Source organism: Schistocerca serialis, unplaced genomic scaffold (assembly GCF_023864345.2).
Source record: "Schistocerca serialis cubense isolate TAMUIC-IGC-003099 unplaced genomic scaffold, iqSchSeri2.2 HiC_scaffold_1155, whole genome shotgun sequence".
Taxonomy (NCBI): domain Eukaryota; kingdom Metazoa; phylum Arthropoda; class Insecta; order Orthoptera; family Acrididae; genus Schistocerca; species Schistocerca serialis.
The window spans coordinates 47,501-55,000 of record NW_026047354.1 but is presented as its reverse complement, the minus strand read 5'-3'; the positions used below and the strand labels follow the sequence as shown (position 1 = coordinate 55,000).

Below are 7,500 nucleotides of genomic sequence, written 5' to 3'. Positions count from 1 at the left end.
GCATCCTCTCCGCCACATGACACAATCCACACTATCATTACCAGACCGGGAGGTCCACCCAGAAAACACAATATCCCACCCTTCCGACATCCGCACATTGCTCAGCTAAGCCACGAACACCCACACATGTCCTACACAGTGGTGCACCCAACATCACAATACTGCCTCCTGTCACAGCACACAAACAATGGCAGGAATGAAAGACACAGATCTGCCACAACCATGGAATCGGAGCGCCGCCTGTCATGAGCCAAAAGTGCATCCTGACGTGACAAATCGGATAATACCGCAGGCATCCAATTACGATAATCACTATCAACGAACCTGCCGCCCCCCCCCCAATACACCTTTCCCTACAACAATGTGTATCTGAACCTACGCTATATCGTACCTTAACCTAACCTATATCGTACCTTAACCTAACCTATATCGTACCTTAACCTAACCTATATCGTACCTTAACCTAACCTATATCGTACCTTAACCTAACCTATATCGTACCTTAACCTAACCTATATCGTACCTTAACCTAACCTATATCGTACCTTAACCTAACCTATATCGTACCTTAACCTAACCTATATCGTGCCTTAACCTAACCTATATCGTGCCTTAACCTAACCTATATCGTGCCTTAACCTAACCTATATCGTGCCTTAACCTAACCTATATCGTGCCTTAACCTAACCTATATCGTGCCTTAACCTAACCTATATCGTGCCTTAACCTAACCTATATCGTGCCTTAACCTAACCTAATTTGTGCCTTAACCTAACCTAATTTGTGCCTTAACCTAACCTAATTTGTGCCTTAACCTAACCTAATTTGTGCCTTAACCTAACCTAATTTGTGCCTTAACCTAACCTAATTTGTGCCTTAACCTAACCTAATTTGTGCCTTAACCTAACCTAATTTGTGCCGTAACCTAACCTAATTTGTGCCGTAACGTAACCCATGTTGTGCCGTAACGTAACCCATGTTGTGCCGTAACGTAACCCATGTTGTGCCGTAACGTAACCCATGTTGTGCCGTAACGTAACCCATGTTGTGCCGTAACGTAACCCATGTTGTGCCGTAACGTAACCCATGTTGTGCCGTAACGTAACCCATGTTGTGCCTTAACCTAACCCATGTTGTGCCTTAACCTAACCCATGTTGTGCCTTAACCTAACCCATGTTGTGCCTTAACCTAACCCATGTTGTGCCTTAACCTAACCCATGTTGTGCCTTAACCTAACCCATGTTGTGCCTTAACCTAACCCACGTTGTGCCTTAACCTAACCTACGTTGTGCCTTAACCTAACCCATGTTGTGCCTTAACCTAACCCATGTTGTGCCTTAACCTAACCCATGTTGTGCCTTAACCTAACCCATGTTGTGCCTTAACCTAACCCATGTTGTGCCTTAACCTAACCCATGTTGTGCCTTAACCTAACCCATGGTGTGCCTTAACCTAACCCATGTTGTGCCTTAACCTAACCCATGTTGTGCCTTAACCTAACCCACGTTGTGCCTTAACCTAACCCACGTTGTGCCTTAACCTAACCCACGTTGTGCCTTAACCTAACCCACGTTGTGCCTTAACCTAACCCACGTTGTGCCTTAACCTAACCCATGTTGTGCCTTAACCTAACCCATGTTGTGCCTTAACCTAACCCATGTTGTGCCTTAACCTAACCCATGTTGTGCCTTAACCTAACCCATGGTGTGCCTTAACCTAACCCATGGTGTGCCTTAACCTAACCCATGGTGTGCCTTAACCTAACCCATGTTGTGCCTTAACCTAACCCATGTTGTGCCTTAACCTAACCCATGTTGTGCCTTAACCTAACCCATGTTGTGCCTTAACCTAACCCATGTTGTGCCTTAACCTAACCCATGTTGTGCCTTAACCTAACCCATGTTGTGCCTTAACCTAACCCATGTTGTGCCTTAACCTAACCCATGTTGTGCCTTAACCTAACCCATGTTGTGCCTTAACCTAACCCATGTTGTGCCTTAACCTAACCCATGTTGTGCCTTAACCTAACCCATGTTGTGCCTTAACCTAACCCATGTTGTGCCTTAACCTAACCCATGTTGTGCCTTAACCTAACCCATGTTGTGCCTTAACCTAACCCATGTTGTGCCTTAACCTAACCCATGTTGTGCCTTAACCTAACCCATGTTGTGCCTTAACCTAACCCATGTTGTGCCTTAACCTAACCCATGTTGTGCCTTAACCTAACCCATGTTGTGCCTTAACCTAACCCATGTTGTGCCTTAACCTAACCCATGTTGTGCCTTAACCTAACCCATGTTGTGCCTTAACCTAACCCATGTTGTGCCTTAACCTAACCCATGTTGTGCCTTAACCTAACCCATGTTGTGCCTTAACCTAACCCATGTTGTGCCTTAACCTAACCCATGTTGTGCCTTAACCTAACCCATGTTGTGCCTTAACCTAACCCATGTTGTGCCTTAACCTAACCCATGTTGTGCCTTAACCTAACCCATGTTGTGCCTTAACCTAACCCATGTTGTGCCTTAACCTAACCCATGTTGTGCCTTAACCTAACCCATGTTGTGCCTTAACCTAACCCATGTTGTGCCTTAACCTAACCCATGTTGTGCCTTAACGTAACCCATGTTGTGCCTTAACGTAACCCATGTTGTGCCTTAACCTAACCTATAATGTGCCTTAACCTAACCTAAAGTGCGCCGTAACCTAAACTATATTGCGCCTTAACCTGACGCACGTTGTCGCTGAACCTGCTCTGTAATTGTTATGCAACCCGTTAAAGTAGTGTAGTGTTGCCTAACCGCAACCCTCGCAATATAGTTCGCTACTCGCACTGCCCGGTCCCCTGTGTATCGCGTCATGTTAAACACCTTGCAGGTGTTGCTGACTTTCCACATGCTCCTGCTATACACTGTAGTGTGGATAGCAGCAGGACGTACATGCCCCCCCCCCTTCCCCCCTGCCTTCGCAAGCTGGTCGGTGAGAAGTTTGCATGTTCAATGCCCTTCGCATGCCGACGTACTCAGCCTACGTTGTGGTACGGCCTGTCACCTGTCCGCCGATGTACGCAAAACCCACAAACTGTACTGCACATTGCTCCGTATGTACTGAATGATACATCGTGGCCCATGTGACCGTATGACGACAGCGCCTAGCAACGGCGGACCATACAGTCCAAATATTGTGCACGCAGCTACGTGTCGTCTCCCTATAAGAGCTGGATTGCAGTGTGGTACGCCATACAGACGTGTGGGAGGAACGGACGCCCTGGATGGCGATCAGCATGAGCAGTCTGTTGATGTAGTGGAGCGTGTATTCGGACGTAGTCGTCTCTTCTCACACACCGTGATAGCATGTTGCACCGCGTTCCACATCTGCGACATGCTGCAGAGGCGGGCTGACAGTCGTTCGCGCAATGGACACCGCATACGTACGGGGTCTACCTTCCACGTGTTCTCTAGGCGTGCACATGTTGTTGCGTCTATGTGGGCAGACGTAGTGTGTTGTGACACCTGACACAGGCATGCAATACTCGTTGCAAATGGCGATGGACGTGTACGTTTGCTGGTGACGTTACGCAAATGAACAACCGGTAACCCGTTGTGGTGCGGTTGTTCTCGCTAGAGGTGAATCAGTGTTGGCGACGATCGGTCGAGCTATTAACCGGTTGTTTCAGGGATACCCACCATGCCCACGAACGTGAAAGGGGACCCACCATGCCCACGAACGTGAAAGGGGATCTGGGTGTGAGGCGATACGCGGCGGTGGCTGGGTGGGACCGTCCCCGGCCGGTGAGGGGGGGCCGCCCGGCGTGCTGGCAGCGCGGTGCGTGGGCGCACGCGCTACAGCCGGCTGGTGGGGGCGGCCGGTGGCAGGCGCGCCGGCCGACGGACGCGGCAGGCGGCGCAGCTGCGCGCCGGCGCCCCCTGCTCGCGGCGCCTTGCGGCCAAAGTAGGTCCTCGCGGGCCCGGTGCGAAGCGCGGTGGCCATCTGCAGTGTGCTGGTCCGATTGAGGACTTTGTGCGCTGAGGATGCGCCGCCGCCCGGCGCTCGGCGCCGCGACGCCGTCTGCTGCTCGGTCGCCCCAGCGGTTCTCGCAGGTGGTTTGTATCGCAGCTGTGCGGACGTGTTGGCGCGTGCGCTGTGCTGGGAGAGTTCGCTTCGGCACCCAAGTAGGGCTTTTGTCCTTCTGTGGCGCTGGCGTTGGAGCTGCCGGTCACCGTAGGTGGCGCGTGTTGTCTCCCGCCGGCAATGCCACGACAGCACGCTCCCGGGCCTCTGTCGGCAGCGGCAAGCTCAGTTGGGAGCACGGGTGGTCGCACCTAAAGCGTCTACTCGCCTAACTCCGGGCGATTGCGCCTCTCTCGAACCCGACCAAGTACTTAGGACGGCGCTGCGCGCCGCCGGGACCTGAGAGGGTTTCGAGGTGTGTTGTGCAGGGGAGCTCAGCCTCCTCCTGTTTGCAGAATAATTGAGCGGACGCTTGCGTGTTCGCGCGGGCCCCCGGGACACACTCCCGGGCGGCCGGCTGCTCAGCTCTAGTTGACGCAGCTCCCTGGTTGATCCTGCCAGTAGTCATATGCTTGTCTCAAAGATTAAGCCATGCATGTCTCAGTACAAGCCGCATTAAGGTGAAACCGCGAATGGCTCATTAAATCAGTTATGGTTCCTTAGATCGTACCCACGTTACTTGGATAACTGTGGTAATTCTAGAGCTAATACATGCAAACAGAGTCCCGACCAGAGATGGAAGGGACGCTTTTATTAGATCAAAACCAATCGGTCGGCTCGTCCGGTCCGTTTGCCTTGGTGACTCTGAATAACTTAGGGCTGATCGCACGGTCCTCGTACCGGCGACGCATCTTTCAAATGTCTGCCTTATCAACTGTCGATGGTAGGTTCTGCGCCTACCATGGTTGTAACGGGTAACGGGGAATCAGGGTTCGATTCCGGAGAGGGAGCCTGAGAAACGGCTACCACATCCAAGGAAGGCAGCAGGCGCGCAAATTACCCACTCCCGGCACGGGGAGGTAGTGACGAAAAATAACGATACGGGACTCATCCGAGGCCCCGTAATCGGAATGAGTACACTTTAAATCCTTTAACGAGTATCTATTGGAGGGCAAGTCTGGTGCCAGCAGCCGCGGTAATTCCAGCTCCAATAGCGTATATTAAAGTTGTTGCGGTTAAAAAGCTCGTAGTTGGATTTGTGTCCCACGCTGTTGGTTCACCGCCCGTCGGTGTTTAACTGGCATGTATCGTGGGACGTCCTGCCGGTGGGGCGAGCCGAAGGCGTGCGACCGCCTCGTGCGTGCTCGTGCGTCCCGAGGCGGACCCCGTTGAAATCCTACCAGGGTGCTCTTTATTGAGTGTCTCGGTGGGCCGGCACGTTTACTTTGAACAAATTAGAGTGCTTAAAGCAGGCAAGCCCGCCTGAATACTGTGTGCATGGAATAATGGAATAGGACCTCGGTTCTATTTTGTTGGTTTTCGGAACCCGAGGTAATGATTAATAGGGACAGGCGGGGGCATTCGTATTGCGACGTTAGAGGTGAAATTCTTGGATCGTCGCAAGACGAACAGAAGCGAAAGCATTTGCCAAGTATGTTTTCATTAATCAAGAACGAAAGTTAGAGGTTCGAAGGCGATCAGATACCGCCCTAGTTCTAACCATAAACGATGCCAGCCAGCGATCCGCCGCAGTTCCTCCGATGACTCGGCGGGCAGCCTCCGGGAAACCAAAGCTTTTGGGTTCCGGGGGAAGTATGGTTGCAAAGCTGAAACTTAAAGGAATTGACGGAAGGGCACCACCAGGAGTGGAGCCTGCGGCTTAATTTGACTCAACACGGGAAACCTCACCAGGCCCGGACACCGGAAGGATTGACAGATTGATAGCTCTTTCTTGATTCGGTGGGTGGTGGTGCATGGCCGTTCTTAGTTGGTGGAGCGATTTGTCTGGTTAATTCCGATAACGAACGAGACTCTAGCCTGCTAACTAGTCGCGTGACATCCTTCGTGCTGTCAGCGATTACTTTTCTTCTTAGAGGGACAGGCGGCTTCTAGCCGCACGAGATTGAGCAATAACAGGTCTGTGATGCCCTTAGATGTTCTGGGCCGCACGCGCGCTACACTGAAGGAATCAGCGTGTCTTCCTAGGCCGAAAGGTCGGGGTAACCCGCTGAACCTCCTTCGTGCTAGGGATTGGGGCTTGCAATTGTTCCCCATGAACGAGGAATTCCCAGTAAGCGCGAGTCATAAGCTCGCGTTGATTACGTCCCTGCCCTTTGTACACACCGCCCGTCGCTACTACCGATTGAATGATTTAGTGAGGTCTTCGGACTGGTACGCGGCATTGACTCTGTCGTTGCCGATGCTACCGGAAAGATGACCAAACTTGATCATTTAGAGGAAGTAAAAGTCGTAACAAGGTTTCCGTAGGTGAACCTGCGGAAGGATCATTACCGACTAGACTGCATGTCTTTCGATGTGCGTGTCGTGTCGCGCAACACGCTACCTGTACGGCTCGCAGTAGCTGTGCGCCGCGTGCGGAACCACGCGTTCGTCTCAAAACTAACGGCAATGTTGTGTGGTACGAGCGCTGAAGCGCTGGAGCGGCTGGCCTGCGGCACCTGGCGCCTGGCGCCGGTTTTCAATGACTTTCGCCCGAGTGCCTGTCCGCTCCGGTGTGGAGCCGTACGACGCCCATCGGCCGTGAGGCCGTTGGACACTGAACGCTGGAACAGGGGCCGCCACACGCCTCAGTCCCGCCTATGCAACTGTCTTGAAAGAGATAGTGGAAACTACGAAAAGATCACCCAGGACGGTGGATCACTCGGCTCGTGGGTCGATGAAGAACGCAGCAAATTGCGCGTCGACATGTGAACTGCAGGACACATGAACATCGACGTTTCGAACGCACATTGCGGTCCATGGATTCCGTTCCCGGGCCACGTCTGGCTGAGGGTCGGCTACGTATACTGAAGCGCGCGGCGTTTGCCCCGCTTCGCAGACCTGGGAGTGTCGTGGCCGCCTGTGGGGCCGGCCGCGTCTCCTTAAACGTGCGATGCGCGCCCGTCGCCTGGCGGTTCGCATACCGGTACTTACTCGGTAGCGTGCACAGCCGGCTGGCGGTGTGGCGTGCGACACCTCGTACAACGACCTCAGAGCAGGCGAGACTACCCGCTGAATTTAAGCATATTACTAAGCGGAGGAAAAGAAACTAACAAGGATTCCCCCAGTAGCGGCGAGCGAACAGGGAAGAGTCCAGCACCGAACCCCGCAGGCTGCCGCCTGTCGTGGCATGTGGTGTTTGGGAGGGTCCACTACCCCGACGCCTCGCGCCGAGCCCAAGTCCAACTTGAATGAGGCCACGGCCCGTAGAGGGTGCCAGGCCCGTAGCGGCCGGTGCGAGCGTCGGCGGGACCTCTCCTTCGAGTCGGGTTGCTTGAGAGTGCAGCTCCAAGTGGGTGGTAAACTCCATCTGAGACTAAATATGACCA

At 53.0% G+C, this 7,500-nt stretch overlaps 2 non-coding genes and 1 pseudogene across 2 annotated transcripts; all 3 read left to right on the top strand.

Annotated features, from left to right (window-relative positions):
* The first annotated feature begins 4,553 nt into the window (after positions 1 to 4,553).
* LOC126432814 (small subunit ribosomal RNA) lies at positions 4,554 to 6,462 on the top strand. Its single transcript, XR_007578250.1, has one exon. It is a non-coding gene; the product is annotated as a small subunit ribosomal RNA (ribosomal RNA).
* A 351-nt stretch (positions 6,463 to 6,813) lies between these two features.
* Positions 6,814 to 6,968, top strand: LOC126432834 (5.8S ribosomal RNA). The gene has a single exon (XR_007578268.1). It is a non-coding gene; the product is annotated as a 5.8S ribosomal RNA (ribosomal RNA).
* Positions 6,969 to 7,156: 188 nt separating this feature from the next.
* Positions 7,157 to 7,500, top strand: part of LOC126432843 (large subunit ribosomal RNA) — a 7,959-nt pseudogene continuing 7,615 nt past the window's right edge.